At 46.8% G+C, this 24,099-nt stretch overlaps 1 protein-coding gene and 1 pseudogene across 3 annotated transcripts in view; one reads left to right on the top strand and one right to left on the bottom strand.

Moving 5' to 3' along the window:
• Positions 1–23,825, bottom strand: part of C1QTNF7 (C1q and TNF related 7) — a 46,907-nt gene extending 23,082 nt beyond the window's left edge. Inside the window, exon 1 of one of the 3 annotated variants that reach the window (XM_077301454.1) lies at positions 23,404–23,825. The gene's annotated coding sequence lies outside the window, so the exon portion shown is untranslated. Of the gene's footprint in view, positions 1–21,917; positions 22,111–23,403 lie in introns of those variants that run through there. The other 2 variants (XM_077301451.1, XM_077301452.1) reach the window with 2 other exon arrangements.
• Positions 1,256–12,086, top strand: LOC143819694 (TBC1 domain family member 10A pseudogene; annotated as a pseudogene).
• Positions 23,826–24,099: the final 274 nt, after the last annotated feature.

The following is a 24,099-nucleotide window of genomic DNA, read 5'->3' as shown; positions in this document are numbered from 1 at the left end:
AAAAAGAAATGCAAGAAATCAAAATGGCTGTCTGAGGAAGCTTTACAAAAAGCTAAGGAGAGAAGGGAAGTGAAAGGCAAGGGAGAAAGAGAAAGATACACCCAACTGAACACTGAATTCCAGAGACTAGCTAGAAGAGATAAGAATACCTTTTAAAATGAACAGTGCAAACAAATAGAAGAAAACAATAGAATGGGGAGGACCAGAGATCTTTTCAAGAAAATTGGAGATATGAAGAGAACATTTCATGCAAAGATGGGTATAATAAAGGACCAAAATGGTAGGGACCTCACAGAAGCAGAAGAGATTTTTAAAAGGTGGCAAAATCATACAGAGGAATTATACAAGAGTGAGCTTAACATCCCTGATAACCACAATGGGGTAGTTACTGACCTGGAGCCAGACATCCTGGAATGTGAAGTCAAATGGGCCTTAGGAAGTCTAAGCAACAATAGAGCTAGTGGTGGTGACAGCATTCCAGTAGAACTATTCAGAATCTTAAAAGATGATGCAGTAAAAGTGCTACACTCAATATGCCAGCAACTTTGGAAAACTCAGCAATGGCCACAGGATTGGAAAAGGTCAGTTTACATTCCAGTCCCAAAGAAGGGCAATGCCAAAGAATGTTCAAACTACCGCACCTTTGCACTAATTTCTCATGCTAGCAAAGTTATGCTCAAAATCCTACAAGCTAGGCTCCAGCAATATATGGACCGAGAACTTCCAGAAGTACAGGCAGGATTTCGAAGAGGCAGAGGAACTAAAGATCAAATTGCCAACATACGCTGGATTATGGAGAAAGCTAGGGAGTTCCAGAAGAACATCTACATCTCCTTCATTGACTATGCTAAAGCCTTTGATTGAGTGGAGCACAACAAATTGTGGCAAGTTCTTAAAGAGATGGGAATACCAGAGCATCTTATTTGTCTCTTGAGAAACTGCCGGTCAAGAAGCAATAGTGAGAACTGAACATGGAATCATTGATTGGTTCAAAATTGAGAAAGGAGTTCGGCAAGGCTGTATACTGTGGCCTTGCCTATTTAACTTGTATGTGGAGCACATCATGAGAAAGGCGGGATTAGAGGAGTCACAAATTGGGATCAAGATTGCAAGGAGAAATATCAACAACCTCAGATATGCAGATGATACCACTCTAATGGCAGAAAGTGAAGAGGAACTAAAGAGCCTGTTGATGCGGGTGAAGGAGGAGAGTGCAAAAGTTGGCTTGAAACTCAACATCAAGAAAACAAAGATCATGGCATCCGGCCCTCTCAATTCCTGGCAAATAGATGGGGAAGAAATGGAGATAGTGACAGATTTTGTCCAGATCTGTGAGAAGTACCTTCCGGGCTACTACAGTGAGAAGTTGGAGGCCATCCAGCCGGATGGGGAGATCCTCTTTTCATTACTGCATCGGGTCTCACCCGTGGCTTACAAACACTAAGCAAGCAGAAGATAGACCCCATCCTATACATGACGGAATGGTTCATGTGTGCGTTCTCCAGGACCTTGCCATGGAGCTCTGTGTTGCATGTCTGGGATATGTTTTTCTGCGAAGAGGTTAAGATCGTCTTCCGGGTAGGCCTCGTGCTGCTGAAACATACTCTGGGGTCTTCTGAGGAGCTCAAATCGTGTCAGGGGCAATACGAGATGGTGGAGCGGCTGTGGGCACTGAACCCCAATTTCATGCAGGAGACCTTCCTCGTACGAGAGATCATAGAGTTGCCCGTGACAGAGTGCCACATAGAGCGGGAACACTTGATCCAGCTGAAGAAGTGGAAGGAGACCCATGGGGAGCTGCAGTGCAAATCCCCTCCGCGCTTCCATGGTGCCAAAGCCATCAGTGACTCTGAGCCTTACTCTCGCAAGGCTTTGGAGCCCTCTCCCTCCATCATCCTCCCGCCAGACTCAGTGCACGAAGAGAACGGAACTCAGAGTTTGCTGGAGCCGGAGTCCTGCTCCCTGCGGGACTGTTTCAGGAGTGTGGCAGATTGTGTGCGACATCTTGCCTGCAGAGCAAGCTTTCTGGTGCCTTGTCCAGATCTGTGAGAAGTACCTTCCAGGCTACTACAGTGAGAAGTTGGAGGCCATCCAGCTGGATGGGGAGATCCTCTTTTCATTGCTGCATCGGGTCTCACCCATGGCTTAGTAGCATTTGCAATTTGCAACCCTTCTGCTACATTAAAGTCATGTGGAATGGCCCTCAGTTTAGCACAGCACAAGTTGCAGGACTTTCGGTTCTAATAATACAAATTCAGGCTCTTCTCTCAATATATAGGTTGGGAATTCAGATCCAGAGACGTGCTGTTATGAAACTCATCTTTCTTTTGATAGCTTGCCTAAATAATGTGCTGCAGGAAGCGTTCAGTGCATGATTGCCATTTGGAAATCCAGCATTAAGTAACAGGAAGAAACTAACCCATCAGAAAGACACAAAACAACATGTGGGGCTTATTAGATTTTGAGCCAGGAAATGACATCAAGCACTCAGGAAGAAGAGCTCTTCATAAAATATATGGAGCCTGTATGACAGGACCCACCACATTCCTGAAGCCAGAAAATGTATACAGAAGAACACTGGCAGATTAAAAAGAAAATTCATGAAGTTAACCATCTGTGAACCATAGGACATCTGCAGGATGAAAGACAAAGAGGATGAAAGATTCCGCAAACCCTCAAAGTACAAATATATACATCTGTCAAGGATCTATGAATCTATTGCAATTATCTTAACCCTGCACAGCAAAAAAAAAAAAGTTGTTTTTCCTTTCTGTAAAAGCATCACCTTCTATGTGTTCAAGGCACTCTGCACATATCCCTTCCATAACCTTTGCAACTGCCTTCTTGAGTAGATCCATAATTATCCCCACATGGCAAGGCCCCACCCTTCTCAGCTGAGAAAAAAATGTGCTCAGGGGGACCCTTAGCAAATTTCTGTCCAACGTGAGATTTGAACCAGGAACTTCCTGGTCCAGTTCACACTTTCAGCCGTTATGTTAGCTTTCAAGTCTATATCCATTTCAGAAGCTGATATATAGATTTATATACTGTGCTTTCTTCCACATGATGGATCACAACTACTAAGAGTATAAATGTGAGAGTCCAGTCAATTGCTCCCAGTAAGTAGACTTCGTTGAAGAAACTCTCTTTATTGAAACAACAATGAAATAAGCATCTCTGAAATTTTGCTATGACTAATGCACACAGGAACCATTGCTTCACTGAAACTCCAGCCCCTTTAGTCTCCCCCCCCCCCATACACCGATTTGGGTACAAAACAATCCAGATGCCATCCCTCATAGCTAGGCCTGAAAATGAAAGATGGTGCCTCTAGCCCCAAGGTTGGAGGGAGATAACTGGACCATATCCGCACAGAGGGAAAAACCACATATCATCTCCTGCTCGCAATTGTGGGATAGTAAATTGCCCCTCCATACTAAAGCCATCTCGCTTATTTCAGCTTCTGCATCGTTCTTTTCCCCTCCTCGCTACAGTGGTCAACCCTTGTGTGACCCAGGGCAGGGTCCTATGGAATGCCCACCAGTTTATACACAGCTTTATACACAGTGAGGGATGCTTACCACCAGGCATCTCTGGGTGTGCTGGGGCTGATGCCATCCCCCTCTCAATAGATGCCCCTAAGGATGGTAAAATAGGGGCAAGTAACTGGTGCAGCCTTGTTGTGGGCCGCACACTGAAAGTATTCCTGAAATAGGGTCTTGGAGTGGCACTCAAGCTTGGTTTTGTTGTGCCCAAGATCCCTTGTCTGTCTTGCCACCTCATCAAAGACATCCCAGTTGTGATGAGATGTGTTGAGAGCCTTTTAGACCTTCTCATTGGAGAAGATGGCCAGGAGGTCTCTAACCTCGATGTCCCTCCGTGTTGGTCCTCTGCCACCAGAGGTAGAGGGCATGGAGGATGCCTGAGAGGTCGATGCATTTGATGGCACCTGTGAGCTTGACTCCATCTTGTCTGGGCAGCTGCTCACAGAAAATGGCCGGCAAGCAGAGCTGGTTACCTCTTCTTTCTTCCCACCTCGCTCTGCCCAAGGTGATTCTCGTCTCCTGATTGGATTGAGAGCCTCGCAGGCCAAGTCAATTGGACTATAAGGATCATGAGTTGTCTCCAGTAATGTTTCTCTCCTCTGTGGAGCACATGGCTGCCACCATTTCATGAACTGTTGGAGCAATGTGTAGGTGTTTCAATGGCCATTAAGGTAAAATAATTTTTTTTTTGCGTGTTCCAAGCACGGGAAAAATATCCCCCTTACACAGATGCATGGCGATGGACAATTGTTATTGTTGTTATGTGCGAAGTCGTGTCCGACCCATCGCGACCCCATGGACAATGATCCTCCAGGCCTTCCTGTCCTCTACCATTCCCCGGAGTCCATTTAGGTTTGCACCTACTGCTTCAGTGACTCCATCCAGCCACCTCATTCTCTGTCGTCCCCTTCTTCTTTTGCCCTCGATCGCTCCCAGCATTAGGCTCTTCTCCAGGGAGTCCTTCCTTCTCATGAGGTGGCCAAAGTATTTGAGTTTCATCTTCAGGATCTGGCCTTCTAAAGAGCAATCAGGGTTGATCTCCTCTAGGACTGACCGGTTTGTTCGCCTTGCAGTCCAAGGGACTCGCAAGAGTCTTCTCCAGCACCAGAGTTCAAAAGCCTCAATTCTTTGACGCTCGGCCTTCCTTATGGTCCAAATTTCGCAGCCATACATTGCAACTGGGAATACCATAGCCTTGACTAAACGCACTTTTGTTGGCAGGGTGATGTCTCTGCTTTTTAGGATGCTGTCTAGATTTGCCATAGCTTTCCTCCCCAGGAGCAAGCGTCTTTTAATTTCTTTGCTGCAGTCCCCATCTGCAGTGATCTTGGAGCCAAAGGAAAATAAAATCTGTCACTATCTCCATTTCTTCCCCATCTATTTGCCATGAATTGAGAGGGCCGGATGCCATGATCTTTGTTTTCTTGATGTTGAGTTTCAAGCCAACTTTTGCACTCTCCTCCTTCACCCGCATCAACAGGCTCTTTAGTTCCTCTTCACTTTCTGCCATTAGAGTGGTATCATCTGCATATCTGAGGTTGTTGATATTTCTCCCTGCAATCTTGATCCCAATTTGTGACTCCTCTAATCCCGCATTTCTCATGATGTGCTCTGCATACAAGTTAAATAGGCAAGGCGACAGTATACAGCCTTGCCGAACTCCTTTCTCAATTTTGAACCAGTCAGTGATTCCATGTTCAGTTCTCACTGTTGCTTCTTGACCTGCATATAAATTTCTCAAGAGACAAATAAGATGCTCTGGTATTCCCATCTCTTTAAGAACTTGCCACAATTTGTTGTGCTCCACACAATCAAAGGCTTTAGCATAGTCAATGAAGCAGAAATAGACGTTCTTCTGGTACTCCCTAGCTTTCTCCATGATCCAGCGTATGTTGGCAATTTGATCTCTAGTTCCTCTGCCTCTTCGAAATCCTGCCTGTACTTCTGGAAGTTCTCGGTCCACATATTGCTGGAGCCTAGCTTGTAGGATTTTGAGCATAACTTTGCTAGCATGAGAAATTAGTGCAATGGTGCGGTAGTTTGAACATTCTTTGGCATTGCCCTTCTTTGGGATTGGAATGTAAACTGACCTTTTCCAATCCTGTGGCCATTGTTGAGTTTTCCAAATTTGCTGGCATATTGAGTGTAGCACTTTTACTGCATCGTCTTTTAAGATTTTGAATAGTTCAACTGGAATGCTGTCACCACCACTAGCTTTATTGTTGCTCAGACTTCCTAAGGCCCATTTGACTTCACATTCCAGGATGTCTGGCTCCAGGTCAGTAACTACCCCACTGTGGTCATCAGGGATGTTAAGCTCGCTCTTGTATAGTTGTTCTGTATAATTTTGCCACCTTTGTTTAATCTCTTCTGCTTCTGTGAGGTCCCTACCATTTTGGTCCCTTATCATACCCGATGGACAATAGGTCTCCCAAATAAAGTCCCCCTTCTGACTCGGACATGTACTCTCAATGAAAAATTAACAAATAAATGTGTAAATGTGGTTGCTTCTGCCCACTACCAACATAAGCATGTTGCCTTAAATGAAAAAAAAAATTGAATTAATTTTGTCAACAATGTACTGTGAAAATGCTTGCTTCACATGCCACTTTAAATGATTTTTTTCTTTGGACATTTCACCTACACACAGATGCGTGTAGACATATGTCACCATTAAAAAAAAAATTCCGTGGCCAAGAACACAGGAGAGGGAGGTGGGTATGAGGGCAGGACTAAGCTGGCCAGACTATCGCACATTTCCCTCTCCATATGGTCTTATTGCATATGGAACATGCAATTTAGGGTGTTATATCCAGTTTTGGCAATTCCAGAAATAATAAGTTAAAAATGGCCAAATTGTGACCTGGCTACTGGCAGCCTCAGGATGCAGGTGATATCATGTGGAGGGGGCTCTAAAAGCTGCCAACATTCAAAGGCTGTCAAGGAACATTTACCTTGTGCAGAAATGGTCCTGGTTTTCAAAACATCAAGTGACTTTACAACTGGAATCCCAGGTGCAAACTACGCTACTCTAAACCAGTGGTCCCCAACCCCTGGGCCGTGGCTCCCTCTACCCGTCCCCCATCCCCCCCCCACAGTGAGAAACTTCCCAGGCCGCAAGCAAATCAGCCGCCAAAGCAGCCAATTAGCTTGCGGCCCGGCAAGCTTCTTTCTGCGGGAGGAGGGGGAGAGGGAAGCGCGGCCGCCGGCACAAACGTGCATGCACGGCGGGTCTGACTGTTTCAGAAATATATAAAGGAACAACAATGGATAAGGATTAGCCTGCCAGAATCTTATGCAAACACAAAAACTCAAATTGAAGCTAAAGGCAATATTTGTCTCACAGGGGTAATAAATTGTCTTGAGGAGACACAGAATAAACCATTTGAAGAGTCCTAGAAAAGAACTAAATCAAATTTGATCAGGTGGCCATGCATGTAAACAACAAGAGTAAAATAATGTCACTCTGTATAAAGCCAGGACATATTAGGAAAGACTGTAATGCTCTTAAGCAGAAAGCTGGCTCTCAAAAAGAAATAAAAAGGGGAAATTACAAGAAACTACTTTTGTAAAAAAAATTCTTCAAGCTAATTCAAGGGGATACCAAAAGCAATAACTGGTATTTGGATAGTGTGTGTCCAAGGCATATTTGTGCATGCAAAGAATTCTTTGAAACCTTAATGAGAATAGTGATGCATTTGAAAAATACAAGGCATTTATGCTGATGGTGTCCAAAGGATTCCAGAGGAAGCCACTGGCAATTCGGACTGACTTTCCAAATCTTACTGGCCAATAAAATAGATTTTGCTCTTGTTCAAGCAACAAACATGGCTCCTCCGCCATGCAAAATCCAGTTGCAAAGTGCATTGAACATGGATCAAAGGTGCATTTTCATTATGTGTGGAAGTGCTACAGGGCCACTAGCACTGATAAAGCTGTTCTGACCGAGCACTAATATGAGGGCTGTCCCAGCCTCACCTCCCTCACAGGTGTCTTTTGTGGGGAGAGGAAAGGGAAGGCGACTGTAAGCCCTTTTGAGACTCCTTCAGGTAGAGAAAAGCGGCATATAAGAACCCACTCTTCTGCATCACATCAAAATCACAAGATGTCATAGTCCCATTGTATACGGCACTGGTCAGACCACACCTGGAGTACTGTGTGCAGTTCTGGAGGCCTCACTTCAAGAAGGACGTCGATAAAATTGAAAAGGTACAGAGGAGAGCGACGAAGATGATCTGGGGCCAAGGGACCAAGCCCTATGAAGATAGGTTGAGGGACTTGGGAATGTTCAGCCTGGAGAAAAGGAGGTTGAGAGGGGACATGATAGCCCTCTTTAAGTATTTGAAAGGTTGTCACTTGGAGGAGGGCAGGATGCTGTTTCTGCTGGCTGCAAAGGAGAGGACACGCAGTAATGGGTTTAAACTTCAAGTACAACGATATAGGCTAGATATCAGGAAAAAGTTTTTCACAGTCAGAGTAGTTCAGCAGTGGAATAGGCTGCCTAAGGAGGTGGTGAGCTCCCCCTCACTGGCAGTCTTCAAGCAAAGGTTGGATACACACTTTTCTTGGATGCTTTAGGATGCTTAGGTCTAGTCCTGCGTTGAGCAGGGGGTTGGACTAGATGGCCTGTATGGCCCCTTCCAACTCTATGATTCTATGATTCTATGATTCTTCTTCTTCAGTAATCTCAGGGTTCTCTCAGCCTCACCTCCCTCACAGGGTGTCTGTTGTGGGGAGAGGAAAGGGAAGGCAAATGGAAGCCACTTTGAGAACCCTTCTGGCAGAGAAAAGTGGCATATAAGAACCAACTCTTCTTCTTCTTGAGTACACTGGGGCATATAAAACTATTTGGAGTTCAACTGTTTGTGTTTTGCCATCGGCATAGCCCAACAGGGGACTTCTGTGGCAAAAGGCCAGGAAGAAAGACAGGTATGACATATATCAGGACTGGAAAATCCCACTGACATCAATGAGATTCTAAGAAGTTACATCTAAAAAACCTTAAATTGTGGATTGGATAGGCAAGCAAGACCTGAAAAACATCTCAAAAGCAATGGACTCCATACAGACACACTCATAGAGCTTCATACTAAAAACTTTCAAAGATTTCCTGGGGTCTGTGAAATCACAAGAAGTTAGGGATGTCAGCTTCCAGGTTGGACCTAAGGACCACGTAGAATCAGAATTCATCTCCAGTTTCCCTAGAGAAATGGCTGCTTTGGAGGTGGGACTTCATAGCATTATACTCTACTGAGGTCCATGTCCTCCCCAGGCTCCATATTCAATTCTCAAGAAGATCCCCAACCTAGAGCTGGCAGCCCTACCACCACCACCCCCTTTCCAGCAATCGGTGGGGATCTGGGAACTCTTCAAGTAATAGTTAATGGACAGCTACAACAAACACATAATTATAGTCTCAGCCTTCATCTCTCTGTTGTGATTAAGAATTTCTTTTTGGGGTCACCCTTATATTAAAATATTGCAGTACCATAAATTTGTTGGGATGCCACCATGTACCAGGGGGTGGGTTGGGGAGTAATCTGAATTGCACTGTCAAAGCATCTCCCCATTCTTAAAACATTACATCTGTTACAAAGACTCCAAGACCTTGAACACCTCTGGAAGGCCTACAAAACAGAGCTCTCCTGCCACGCCTATGGTTGAGGCCAGAACATTAACACCAAGGAAACCCTGGCCTCCCTTTTTACAAAAGAGAAAAGAAAAAGAAAAAAAACATCAACAGCCCAATCAATAAAACCAGACCCCGCCTACAAGGCGTCTATGAATACAATTCAATATCATTTAATTAACATAATTTAATTCAATGTTAAAACTGTCAATCAACTGTTTATCAATGTATTATTAATACAATGGGCATTCCCACACGCCATAAATGTAGCTTAATGCTTGCTTAATGAAGACGCTATTTTGTGGCCCTTCCATATGATGTCTCCAACTTTCAGCATCCGGGCAGCAAACTGCTCACTACATCCTCCATTTTAAAGCACTTCTCTGGGAATCCCAAAAGTGGATTCACCACCCTAAAAAGCGCTAGCGTACGGCAAGGAACCAGCAGGCAACCAGCAGTGGGAAGGCACAGAGGCTCAAATGCGCTAAAGTCATCTGCAGCATCCCATCCTCGCACCCATCTCCCTCTCCCTGGTTCCCAAGGAGGAAAATTACTTTTTAAAAAATGGCAAACTTTCTAGAGCAACGAATAGGTGGACACGCATGTAGGCGATGCCAGAAATAAAATAATATTTCATTCAACAAAGTGTGCCTCTCCCCCCCCAAAAATCAGGAATGATATTAACTTACTCATTTATTTACTCATTTATCAAAGGATCCGCTCCATTATATCCTATGGGATGGACGCTCAGTTGGATATAATAGAGGGATGGGGGCACTCTCTTTGGGAGCACCTAGAAGTGGACCCCTTGGTCCAATCATTTTGAAATTTGGAGGGGAGTCAGGGAAGAGCCTCCTGGAGCTATCCTGAAAGTTTGGAGGCTGTACCTCAAGCCTCACCCACAAGGCCGGGGAAAGGAAGGAACACCAATATTCCCAGTATAATCTATGGCACCATTGACTTACATGGGTGCTGAAGCCAAGGCAGCTGAATCATGCCCTTTGTGCATGATCATAATCCCATAAGGGGTGGCATTCCAAAGACTGCGCATCTATGATTCTATGCATAGGCATTGCATCAGAGAAGCATGATTAGAAAAAAATTAGCAGGCATCACGGGACTTTTAAATTGTGTCAGAATATGGAGGAAGAGAATTGGTTGCCTGAATTGATTGACAAGGGGAAGGACGACGTGTATGAGGCGCGCAGCTCTCTTCTACCTCTTCCAGCAGCAGGTGAGGAGGGTAAGATGTGCAAAAAGAAGGCAGACAAAGGTGAGACGACAAAAAGGTGAGAAGGGCCAGGGGGGGGCACAATATAATGTCATGCTTTGCCATTCTGTTAGCATGGCACTATTTTTACTAATGTGCAGAAATGCCCTATGAATTCCTGTTTTGATCTGCTCTGACCCAACCAGGAAGAGTGGAATATAAAAATATAATAATAATAATAATAATAATAATAATAATAATAATAACCCCTGCCTGGCGGGGTGACGCGGCGGGAGGCGCGAAGCGCCTCTCGCCGCCTCAGCCCGCCGCAAACCAAACAAGCGGGGTTTTCCGGAGTTTCCCGTAACGGGCGGCGGGGCTGCTCCTGGTCGCTGACGGCGGGCGCCCGGACGACCTCCCTGCCACAGCCGGCGCCGGCGGGGCTCCCGGCCCAGCTAGCCTCTGGCCGCCGCCTTCGCGTCCCTCCGCCGCCGCGCCTGCTCACTGGGGGCGGAGGCGGCATCGCTCTCGCCCCAGCAGCTGTCGCCGCCTCCGTCGCCGCCTCCCAGCAGGTTCTCCCCTGGCGCCGATTGGCAGCGGCGCCCGCTTCAGCCCGCCGAGGATGGAGACGCCGGTGGCCCCCGCGCCGCCGCGGCCGTGGCCCAGGTAGGGAGGGGAGCGGCCGCCGCCGGCCTGAGGCGGCGGGGTGGTGGGAGGGGGGCGAGGAAGACCAGGGAGCCCCCCCCGCCCATGGGTGCTCCTCTGTGGAGAAAGGGCCCCCCAGGGAGGGAGGGAGGACCTAGCGCCCGCTGCATTCCCCTGCAGCGGGCTTGATTACTAGTCATGGAATAAATGCCAAAGAGTCCACTTCCCAAAGCAGCCGTTTTCTCTGGCACCCGGAAGGCAGTTGCAATTTGGATTGTATCTTCTCATTACCAATGTCTTAGTAAGGCATGGGCATCTGCTGGAATCACACCTGATCTCTGGATGACAGAAATCAGTTCCCCTGGATAAAGTGGCTCTTTCGGATTCTAGGACATTGTATCCTGCTGAGGTCCCTTTGAGGTTTGAGCTGATTGGTTTCAATAAGAAAACTCCATTTGTAGGAAAGTGTCGTGGTTCGGTCCTTGGTGGCTTGGGAACGGGACCGAACCCCGCCATCAGAGGCGCCCGCGATCACGGAGGTAGGGCATGGTGATCATAGGCAAGCCGGCAGCTGGACACCCCACCCGATCGTTGAGGTGGCAATGGCCGCTAAAGAACCTCAATGTCCCCCTCCACCTTTTGACAAGGGCCCGGAGATGGCCCTTTGTTCCAGGAAAATGGGCCATCAGGAACCCCGGAAAACCTCGCATATGTGCATGAGTCATGATTGTATCAGCATGTTCCCTCCGCAAGTACTGGGTGGGGCAATACAGCCTAAGGAGGTGGGTTTTGTATAAAAGGGAGCTTCCACCTGGAGTTCGGTGGAAGCTCTTACTCCATACCAGCGGACTCCACGTTGCTGAAATAAAGCTTGTTCCTGTTGTATCGTTCACCAGGCCTGGCGTGACGTTTTCTTCAAAGGGGCACCCTGTTTTTTCAGTTAGCAAGCGGGTTCCCGACAGAAAGCTTCTTTATTGTAAAGTACAACGATGCTTCATCCAAAACAATCCTTGCTAAGACTAAAGTCAGGAGACTTTTGCTCCATTTGAACCCGTAGCAAACCCCCCCCCCTTGTCTCCCCTGCTGCTAGTCCTTTTGGATGGGAAGTTTTGATGGTGTTTTCCCACTAGCCACATTCCAAGGACCAGAGACAGTGTCGTCACAGTGATCAGGCTGAGCAGAAAATTCCCAGAACTAACTTTCTACTGCAATAATTCACACTTAAGACTTCTAAGGCAATCAACTGCATAGAAAGAGAACAGAACCAGCCATAAAAGATAAAGTGAGATATTCGACAAAACAGATCAAACAAATGGCAGTTGATGGCAAATGAAAAAAATAAGCATGGATTTGACAGTCCCGCACCTCCACAAACCCTGCTATTCCAGGATGCACCCCCCGACACATTTCCAGGTATTTCCCAGAGTTGGTAACCCTAGTTGTAATGCCAGGAAGTCTCCAGACCCTGTCTGGAGGTTGGCAAGTCTACCCAGTGGTCAGATTTGGTGGAATCATCTGGTATGCTTAGCAGCAGCTTTTGAACTAGTGACAATCCAAGTGGCATTTAGTCATTGCAAAGAACAGGTCAAAGGCTTGGGGGTTGCATGAACTTCCTCGTTCCTCCCATGCCAGGAAGAATTGCACCAGCAGTCCTACCACACCTTTCTTGCTCGTGATGGAAACTCAACAGTTCTCTCCAGAAGTTCCTACTCTGGGAAAGGGCTGCGGCTCAGTGGAAGAGCCTCTGCTTGATATGCAGAAGTTCCCAGGTTCAATCCCTGGCATTTCTGCTTTAAAAAGACCAGGCAGTAGGTGACAAGAAAGACTTCTGCCTGAGACCACGGAGGCAGCTTCATATATTTATTTATTTACCACCCCTCTTGGCCCAGCTGTCTCAAGGCATTGTACATCATATTAAAATAAAATAAAACTCTGTGAAATAACAATAGAATCACCCCTACATCCAGTGCTAGCAGGGGCTCATGGGAATTGTAGTCCGTGAACATCTGGAGGGCCACAGTTTGGCCACCCCTGGTCTTTGACAATCTCCGGAGTTCCTGGCAGAGACAAGATTTGGACGGGATGCTGAGCCATTATGCTCTACCAGAGCTCTCATTCTGACACAAGCTCTCAGCAGGTCTAGATAAGCCCATCCAGCTATTCCTGCTTCTGATTAAAGAAAATACTCAGGCAACTGCTGGCTGCCTGACCAAACAGGAAGACATCATCTGACGTCTGATTAGAACGGACACTTCTGCAATTCCAAAGGGCTTGCAAGCAGTATTTTTATGGGAAGCCGTTCGTGGAAGCATTCGGGAATTACGCCCTTGGTTCACTGAACATATTTTTACTCATTCACAGATTTCAAATTATTGAGCATTTCTAGCTCTTCCAGATTCTACAATGTCAAGTCAAAAAATCCATTGCAGCATTAGGAGCAGATCCAAGGCCAGTCTTCCAGCCAATCCACCCAAGTAACTGAATTAGTGGCACAGGCAAGAGAAGGCCGACGCCCCTGAAGGGGCCTGGCAATCCTAGAGCAGGGCAGGGTCACTTCCAGGTACAGCCAGAGTGAAGTGGGTGCAAGGCCCAGGAGAGGGTGGACGCACTCACTTTGACCATTTACACACTGGGAACTTCACTGCCCCAGCTCCTATGCAGGTGCAAAAATTGGGGGCAGATTAGGAGCACCGAGCCAAATGCTCCCCCGTGTGGGTGCAGGAAGAGGTGGGGCAACCTGCCACGACTAAAACTCCAGGCTACAGCCTGGCATGAAACCTCCAGTGCATAAACGGTCTTGGAGCAGCAAAATGCCCCCAAGCAGGCCTGATCGAATCCAGATGTCATCCTTACCCCACGTGACTGAAATCTGACCACTGGGTAGAATGCCATACAGAGGCATAGTTCCCTAAATAAAATGGGCAGAGAGTTGATATTTAAAAAAATAGATGTTGGTTGCTCAGAATAGTCCATACAGCCCCTGCCACGGCCCCTGCATGGCTTTCGGCTTTTGGGGAATGAATATGAGGAACAATAGTTGACACAGGTCCTTTCTGTTAGCAAATGCATACCCCTATTTCACCATGAGATACTCTTAAGGAGAGTTTCCACAGGATAGACCCTTCTGGTTTGGGAAATTCCTGGGGAATGGGCAGAAGTGGTTTATTTTAGTGATACATGCAGGACATCCGATGGGCCTCGTGGTTCCAGGGCCCCAGCAGTGCTGTGTGCTTAGAAGGCCTTTGCACTGTGATTCACAGGGGGCTCTTCATTCCTAGGCGGCTTGTGCAAAAATGAAAAAAGGGTAATATGCGCGTTCTGTTAGTAACTGAGCATGCACATCACTCATTGAGGGTGCATGCAGACTGCAAGGTCCCCTTAGATACTGGAGCTAGGGTTGGGTGCTTCGGCGTCCAAAGTGGCCGTATGCGCCTGAAGTAGCCAGCACCGTGGCACAGGGGGGAGGGGAGGCACACTCCCTCCCCCGCGTGTTGTGGCACTGGCTTCTTCAGGTGCAAATGGTTGCTTCGGATGCCGAAGCACCCAAACCTAATTGGAGCATCGCATTTGTGCATCTCACTGATGTTCGAGAAATGTCTTCAGCAAAGTGAAGCTGTCACTTGCTCCCAAAGTTCCAACTCTCCCTGGGAGAGGGGCCCAAGTAACAGGGCCAGCTGTGCTCTGCTAGGGCCCCATGAATCCTTAGACTGGCTCTAGTGCTACGGGCTTCATGAATCCTTAAACTGGACCTGGTAATGAGGGGTGGAATCTGAGGAAGGGAAGGGGTTCAGCAGGCTGTCATGCCATAGAGTCCACCCTCCACAGCAGCCATATTATGCCTAGGGGAATAGCAGTGATTCTGCACTTACTTTGTATTTTCCGTTGTCGATCCTGCTGAATCCTATTCCCCTCCCCCCAAAAAAAAATTGAAACAGAAAGTCTTGATTGGGGAAGCTCAGAGCAGGGAGGGGAGTCAAGTGCAGCAGGAGCTCTTTCTTTCCCTAAACAGGGGTGGGGGTGGGGATTGGAGACAGCAGCTCATAGAGAACAAGGAGGAGAAAATAAATCCAACAGGCAAATCTCTGCTGAGAGAAGTGTGGGCTTCTGGAGCGCAGTCACTTTAAAACAGGGCAAAAATAAGTCTTGGGAGGGAAATCTTGCAACTGGGAACCAGGAAGTCTTTGAACTGACACCCTGGCTAATCAGGGAAGACTGCTCTGCTATGTCAGTGTTGCAGGCAGCTGGCAGGAAGTTAATCCGTAAAACACAGAACTTCTACACTATACTGGGGGTTTTAAATGCTGGGTCTTCAAATATAATGACTTATATCCGCTCCTGGATATGGTGGAGGAAAGGTAGGCTCACTGTGGATCAATCACGAATATTGCAGAGGGAAAATTTAAAGCACCCAAAACTCAGTGTAGAAAGGGGGGATTTATTCAAACCGGCAGTGGGTAAAAAGCAAACTGCAGATTCGACCCAGAGGTGAGTTGTGATTCTGAAAGCTGTCCAGGAGCTACTTGAAAGTTGGCAGCCCAAGGCCACCCTATGCTTGGATTAGACTCAAAGAATCCTAGAGTGGGAAGGGGTCATCCAGGCTCCCAGCCCAACCCTCTGCTCAAGGCAGGATCAGCCTCAAGCATGCAGGATAAGCGTCTGTCCAGCCACTGCTTAAAGACTGCAGTTTCATACCTCCACCCACCAGAGAGAAAACATGATTTCTCATTCACTAAATCAACAGTCGGTCTGGATCTATGCACCCACTCAAGGATAAGGCTCTGCACATGCTTAGATGACTTGGCTATGTTTTTTCTTACTCCAGATCTTCCCCCCCCCCAGAAGTCTGAACATTTGGCCCACCCTGAAGAACTGAACAAACCACCTTGTGGTTATTAATGCTCAGGCCTGGGGCCACTGCTAGATATGCTCAGTGCACAGCAAGACAAATTCTGACAGAGGCCAGAACTGCCACAAACTGTTTCAGATTGTCTGTGTTGTACAGGCAGACCCTTCCCTTTTAGGGATAGTTTGGCAGCTTTTGTCCAAACAAGTTGTGTTTTTTTTTCTCCTATGGGATCATCTAATTAAAAAAAAACCAAAGTCTGTTCCAAAGAAAAAACACAGCAACCCACAGAGTTGAACCTGGAAGAACCAACAGAACTGGTGTTCTCAAAAGACAGCCCTGTTTGAGTTCTAGCCATAATCTCCAGATGCCCCCTGCACACTTGACAGGATACCTGCTTGTCTGGGAGACACATGCCACGTTCCCTCCATGTGTCCAAGAGGGCCTCTACTCCAGGGGTAGTCAAACTGGGACCCTCCAGATGTCCATGGACTACAATTCCCAGGAGTTCCCTGGGAATTGTAGTCCATGGACATTTGGAGGGCCCCAGTTTGACTACCCCTGCGTCTACTCAGTCTGGCCACCAGCACATGCCACGGACAATCACAGTGAAGCAGGATACGCCACTTGCTCTGTAGGCCGCTCCACTTCATACAGGAGGTGTGAATCTACCCACTGCCATGTGTGTGTGTGTAAGAGAGAGACAGAGAGACAGAGAGACAGAGAGAGAGATAGAGACAGAGACCATTTGAAAACGCAGCTGTCTCCGTCCAGACGGGACAAACCATTCTTAACTCCAATGTCAATAGACCAAATCCAGAGACCCGCTGAGATCTCTTTACTGCAGTCAGCAGATTTTCTGAGGAACAAGGCCCTGCTGCCATGGCGACAGCTGGCAGAACTGCTGAGGTCCGAGGGAACGGCCATGACAACGGATGCAGGGGTGGCCAGATAGCAGGCTGTGGTCCAGAGCCAGCCCCCGAAGCGATTGTGTCTGGCTGGAGGACTCTGCCAAATTGTAATCAAGCAGTGGTTTAAAAAGTTCACTTAACACTCCTAGGAAAATGGAGGGGGGGAGGAGGGGGAGAGATCTCTTGACGATAAAAGATAGAGTCACCCTTCATGACTTTATTCGTACTTGTAGTGGATTTCTCTCCACAAAACCACTTCCAAAGCAGGAAGCAAACCAATGACAGAAAGCAGAAGAGTTCCGTTTATATCCAGGGCCAGTGATAGGTTTTCTCAAAGCCACAGGCTGCAAGTGATGGGCTACAGGTTGCCAAGCCCAGCCATGTCCCAGTTTCGCGGTGGCATCCCCAGGGAGTTGCTGATCGCCACTGTGGGATGGGAGGCGAATTCCCTCCAGGCCAGATTGTATTCTGGAGATGTTTGGTGGAGGGATCACTTGGGCATGAAATTGGGGTCACTGTGGGTGGGCAGGTGGTTCTGAATTTCCTGCATTGTGCAGGGGGATGGACTAGATGACCCTGGAGGTCCCTTCCAACTCTGTGATCCTATGATTCTAGGGGGGGGCATGGTTTGGGATGGGGAGGGACTTCAGTGGGGTGTAATTTCATGGAGTCCACCCTCCAAAGCAGCCATTCTCAGCAGTACCTCCACAGTCGAAAGGTAGAAAATGGCTGGTGTAGTCTGACCACCAGCAGCTCTCCAAGGTCTTGGGTCTTTCACCCCTTTTAAGAAAAGATGCCAGGAACTGGATATGCAGCCTTCTGCATGCCAAGCAGATGCTCTACCACTGAGGAGCTGCCCCTCAGTTTGATGCTCTTCCTGTTTCCCCAGTTTAAATGGCCAACATGCTGTTTCTGTTCCATCCCATTGGCTGTAGGTCATTGTGTCCTCAGATTCCGATATTCCCCCATTTCCAAGGCAGCAGAGATAGTTCCACCTACCAGGAGGCCAGTTCCTGCTATTAGATCCCACAAACGAGTCATCAAATATGGCTGCCAGTTCTGGGTTGGGAAATACCTGGAGATTTTGGGGCGGGGCCTGGGGTGGGCGGGTCTTGGGGAGGGGAGGGGAGGGACTTCACCAGGGTGTCGTGCCATACAGTCCACCCTCCAAAGCAGCCCTGTTCTCTTATCTTTATTGTCTGGAGATTGGTTGCAATCCTAGAAGACTTCCAGGTTCCACCTGGAGATTAGCAACTCGAGTTATCAGCCGGTGGTTATCCAGGGCTATGAGTGAGACAGCAGGCAGGCCCTTCAGACTTTTAATATGGAGCGTGGCCACTCATGCAGGTGCCAGGCTGTGAGGCAGAACATTTTTCTGGATCTGAGACAAGAGAGTGTTCCTCACAAAAGTGAGCCATCAATGACGAAATGCAAATGTTCTTTTCTGACTGATTCTGATGTGGAAAACCACAACGCAGCTTTCCCACGCGTGCAGCCGCAGCCAAGTAAAAACTGGCCCCTTCTTCACATATTAGAGTTGATGCCTTGGAAGAGGAAAAGCCTTTCCAGGAGTGTCCCTCTGAAATGACTGGAACTAGGCAAATCACAAAGCCACTAAACGGAAGGTTCTTCAGCCAGGAATCCTGCAGATGCCCCTGTCAGGCATGCCTTTTCTTCCCTAAACATGACAATAGTCACAGTCAAGCGAAGACCAATGGCTGGGACAGAAAGCCAAGGCAGGTATCACACCCAAAAGAGGGCTGCACATCCTGTGAGGCTATGGTTGCCATCCTCCAGGTGGTAGCAGGAGATCTCCCACTATTACAATTCATCTCAAGACAACCCTCTTTTTAGCATCAAATCGCAGCTGACTTATGGGAAACACTGATGGGGTTTTCAAGGCAAGCAACATTCAGAGGCCACTGCCTGCCTCCATGTCATGACCCTGGTATTCCTTCGTGGCCTCGAATATTAGCAAGGCCTGACCCAACTCATCTTCCTAGATACGAAAAGATTGGGCTAGCCTGGCCTATCCAGGGCTGATTCTGCACTTACTTTGTTTTTTCCATTGTGGATCCTGCTGAATTCAGATTGATTTGAACTCGGGTCTTCCTCTCCCCCTCCCCTGAATTGAAACAGAAAGTGTTTTACACTCGATTGGGGAAGCTCAGAATGGGGGGGGGGGTATCTCTTCATTCATTTTTGCAAGTTCACCACTTTTACTTCCCACCATATTTCTTGCACCATCAGTTGTAATGCTTTTCAATTTACCCTAACTCAGACCAAGATTTTCCACTAATTTACACACCTTCAAGAATGTTTTCTGAAGTTGTGGTGCCTTTCAAACTCTGCAGATCACACAACACTTCTGTAATTCTGAAGTTGGAATCTATCTCCTGATAAAAATTAGTAGCTTAGCAGTATCTATAATATCATTGCTCTCATCTAATGCCAAAGAAAAAAAAGATAAACCTTTTTGCCTTGACAGCCAATGACATATACAGCTCTTCTAGTTATTCAACACGCCTGGTGGTTGTAGATGCAGATAAACTGACACAACTAGCACAAGATATTTTCTCAGGGCACATTTCCTCCATTACTTTAACCATGCAGTTTTAACAAATTCACCATCAGAGAATTATCTACCACTCTCAGCAGTACATTTAGTAACAAAATAGCTGGCCCTCACAGTAGACAGGTTCTTTTCAACATGGTTTCTAAACTATTTTGCTGCAAAAACATTGATTTTTAAGATAGTTTATTTTGTTCACTCACACCTCTTTTTGATATATTGAGTAACTCTTGTTACAGGATTCAAAGTACTCCTTTAATAATGAGACAGTTTCAAGACATATCAGGCAAACAGCACTATCCTTATTTATAACAAAGAAGTATTCAGTAGTCCGTTCGTCATTAAGGACACTGTGCTCATCTGCAATTTTTTGTTTCTTTGACACAGAACTTCCTTTTACAGACATCGTTCAGGGTTTTTAGCAGAGCAGCAGTTGTAGAGTTTCAATATTATCCCTGAATAAATAAAAATATGACTAGTATAATTTTAGGGGCCTAACTCCTCCCTTTCCCATTAAATCCACTCCACTCTAGCTGCTATTAGCTGGGGATTTTCAATTTGACCATGGCAACTGAGAGAAGAGACCGCTGCCCTCCCTATACAATACAGTTCTCAGAAGCACTGAACTATATACGCAGGCTAGGAACAATTTTTTAAAAATTGATTGTGAATCTAGCCTACCAGATAGTAGAGTTGCAAAGACTGAATACTATGAGATTTATTTCTTAATAAACACAGTCCGTTGAAGTTTAAATATACACATGATAATACGTTTTAATTTTAACATGTTAAAATTGGGGGCTCTCCAAAAAAGGGCAAGTAGACAGAAGGAGTGACTGAGGGCAGCCTTCCACCTGGAACAGAGGATATGCCATTAAGTTGGCCTCAAATTATATGCGGGGTGCACATACACATCACTGCTTGCCAGCCAAGCCTCAATCATGAGAAGTAAAATGGCAGCCAGGGGGAGGGGAACTTGGCTGGAGGAAGATGTGAGAAGGTTCCCTGCTAAGAGAGTACTCAAGGGGCCACTCATGGGCTCCTGCAATCACAGATGTATTAGAAGACTCCTAGCTGGAGTGAGGAAGGGAGGGGAGGCAGAAGCAAGCAAGGCCGGAAGTCAGAGCAACCAGCTCTTGTTGTGGGAGGAAGAATGCTTTTGCTTGCAGCAGCAACCTCACCAGTAACTTTGGAAGCCACTTGCTTTGATGGGTGGAGCCTCTAGAAATGTTCAATATGCAAAACACTTTATATCATTTTGCAAAAAACCCCCAGATTTTACTGTCCTTTCCCCAACTTTTTTTGCAAAAGCAGACCGGACATCTCCTGAACACATTCACGCAGTGACTTTACTTTCTTTATATACAGACATAGCTTCAACATGGTAATTCATGGAGAGGGGGAGTTTAAAAGCTGAGTGGTCTGGGTGCCTGAGCTTTGCTGGCTAGCAAAGCACCTAGAATGGCCAAAATGCTAGTATGGAGTTTATGTCATGAAATGATTGGTTATTTTTACCATATGTAGTGGCAATGTGAGAAAGTAAACACTTTGGTGATCAGTATTCATGCTATGTTAGAAAAGATGTTAAATATTAAATTGGCTATGTATTCTGAGTATATGCTACTAAGTATTTTTCCCGAAAAACTACCAGTGAATGCCAAAGAATTCTTTTTTCATACTACAGTGGTGGCAATATTATAAATTGTTCCGTGCTGGAAACAACAAGACTAACCAAAGAGGACAGGCTGGTTGGATAAAATTAGTGAACATTGTAAGATGGCTAAACTTGCAAGCATGGTAAACATAAGACCTTGGAAAGAATTTCAAGGTCACAGACGCTTCTGTATGGATTATATGAGTAAGCAGTTTCTTTGTTTTGTATTAGTTCGATGATTTTATTTATTTATTACTTATATTTATGATTAGATGGAGACTGCAATTTTGTTTCCTTTATGTTTCCTTTATCTCTATCCTTTTCTATCTTCAATGCCGTCTTTAAAATTAAAAAAAAAATCATTTAAAAAAGAGAATTGTGACTAGCCCAAGGTCACACATCTGGCTGCATGTGGAGGAATGGGGAAGTCAAATCTGGTTCTCCAGAACAGAGGCTGGTGCTCTTAAACCTGGCCCCAGGCTGGCCCTCATGAAGGCAGGAACACTTCATTTGTTCAAGGTTGCCAATCCCCAGCTGGGGTCTGAAGAGCCTCTGCAATTACAACTAGGGTTGTGCACGGCTGTATCCAAATGGGCTGCTCTGGGCCGCCGCAGCCAGCACCTCACCGCGGGGGGAGAGGGAGGGTGCACAGCCGCGCACCTTCCCTCGCCCCCCCGCGGTGAGGTGCTGGCTGTGGCGGCCTGGAGCAGCCCATTCGGACGCAGCCGCACACAACCCTAATTACAACTGCTGTCCAGATGACAGAGATCAGTTCCCCTGGAGAAAATGGCTGTGTTTGAGGGCAGGCTGTCTTGCATGATACTGCACTGAGACTCCTCCCACTGCCCTCCCCAAGCTCCATCACCAAATCTCCATGGCTTTCCCAAGCCGGTGCTGGCCGCCCTCACCTTGCAAGAGTCTGTGTCCGCAGGCTGGATGGCTTCCTTTTGTTCAGGAGCCTTTCTGTTTTGTTCTGGCTCCTCCAAAAGCACACGGCCTTCCACGTGGCACACCCAGCGCTGGGAAGTAGGCTGCTGTAGTTTGCCCAGAGAGCCCCGGTGGCTGGCTCCAGGCAGAGCCCCTTATGCATGGGAAAGAACAGTTCAGGGATTGCTTCGGTGGCCTGCGACCCTGAGGACCTCCCGTTTATTTCGTATTTACGGAGCAGTTAGCAAAACAAGTGGGTGGGAAGTCATAGCAACAGGGTGAAAGTGAATGTTTGGAATGAGGTCTGCCTCTTTCATGGGGAAACCAAGACAAACACACTGGATAAGAGGGAAGTGGAGAAGCCAACAAAAATATGTATGCCGTTTTTTTTTAAATGGATCCAACCCAGCCCCAAACGAAGTACTCCTGAGCCCTCTTGATGTCAGGGGAAGTATCAAGTCTATGGTTAACAGTGCAAAAAACCTTTTGAGGCAGGTGGGTTGTAGTGTTGGTCTGAAGCAATAGAACAAAATGTTGGAACTCACTGGCATCTTTAAGACCAACAAAGTCGACTTCTGGGTTCTAAGTATTTGTGGGCATGCACACCGCATTGGATACCCTGAAATTTTCCTCAAGTCTTGCGTATAGCTAAGGAGGAAGTGAGTTGACAAGGAGGGCTTGTCAGAGTCAAGATGCATAAGGAACTGAGTGATAAGGAGAGCTAAAAGTGGGTTAAAGCAGTGAGTAGCAACAGTTCAGCATACAAATAAAAGATTTAGATTTGGTTCTAGTGGCAAACCTAAGAAGAGCAACCCCCTTCTAAGGTCCTTGATTACTATGGATTTAGGAGGATTTAGGATTGCACTATTAATCTTCTTTGCTAAAAATGAAATATGCTTAACTGTCATTTTAAAACTTTTAATTGCTACCATACTACAAAAGCATAGCTCTACTTTACACACAAACAGTCAGTGCCATTCATTTCTTTTGAATTTTCCAGCAATGAACAGGCAGATCTTTTTATGTTCTCAATTTTGTCGATTTCCAGGCTATTAACTAATCAGTAATCACTCCATGATTTACCAGACCAGGCCCATTTTCATAAGGAACAAAAGATTTTGCAATAAACTCTTCCTGTCAGTCGATGGCAACCGTCTTTTGGGCTCAGATTCCCCCTGGAATTGCCACCAGCCTTTATAAAGAGCTTTTCTGCTTCTACAGCTGACCTGCTGGTATCATAAGTCTTGTTTTCACTCCACTCAAGGTTAAGTTCTCTGCACTTTGGGGATACAACTTTGCATGGCGAGACAGGATTGAGCTACAACTTCTGCTGGGACCGGCCAAAAATGGATTTCTGGTCCTGCTGTTCCTTTGTTAAAAATAGCTACATTTCCATCCAAGCCCATCGCGGCGACCTCGATAAACTGCTTGCCAAAGGGCTCCACAGCGAAATCAGTTGCCTCTTACCTTGCTCTGGAGTCGCACTGCTCAGTTTCCCCAATAATAGCAGACGTTCCCTTGGGGCAGCTGTACCCGTCCTCACATCCAAGCCAATGTCGGTATTCCAATGGGGGACGGTTTTCCCAAGGCAAAGGCAAACGTGTCTTCTTTGCAAATGAGGGCTTTCTCTGGACTGCTCTGGAGCACAATTCCCAAGCTTTGCAACTGTCTTTCTCCTCTAAATAAACTCCCACTCCTTGCCTTGAACGGCAGCCAGGACTCTAATCTGAAGCAACTGTCAACCTTGCTCTGAAGCTCTCCCTTGGAGGAAAGGTCCCGCTCCCTGCATGCCGGAGGCCAATGAAAACCTCCCCGGCTCTGCCTGCAGACTGAAGGGACAGGCCACTGCGGGGCTGGCTGGAAAAGCACTGAGGGCTGGCAGCAAGGTGACCCTACGCCCAGGGAACAAGGTGGGCCGAGCCCTCTCATCTGCTGAGAAGAAAAAGAAAAACAGAACAAGAAGAAGAAGAAGAAGAAGAAGAAGAAGAAGAAGAAGAAGAAGAAGAAGAAGAGTTGGTTCTTATATGCCGCTTTTCTCTACCCAAAGAAGTCTCAGAGCGGCTTACAGTTGCCTTCCCTTTCCTCCTCCGCACTCCTAACCACTACACCAAACTGACTGTTTCTGGCCAAAGCTGAATTTATGATGGGCTTTGAAATGAAGAC

Source organism: Paroedura picta, chromosome 10 (genome assembly GCF_049243985.1).
Source record: "Paroedura picta isolate Pp20150507F chromosome 10, Ppicta_v3.0, whole genome shotgun sequence".
Taxonomy (NCBI): domain Eukaryota; kingdom Metazoa; phylum Chordata; class Lepidosauria; order Squamata; family Gekkonidae; genus Paroedura; species Paroedura picta.
This window is presented reverse-complemented; position numbering and strand designations above follow the sequence as displayed.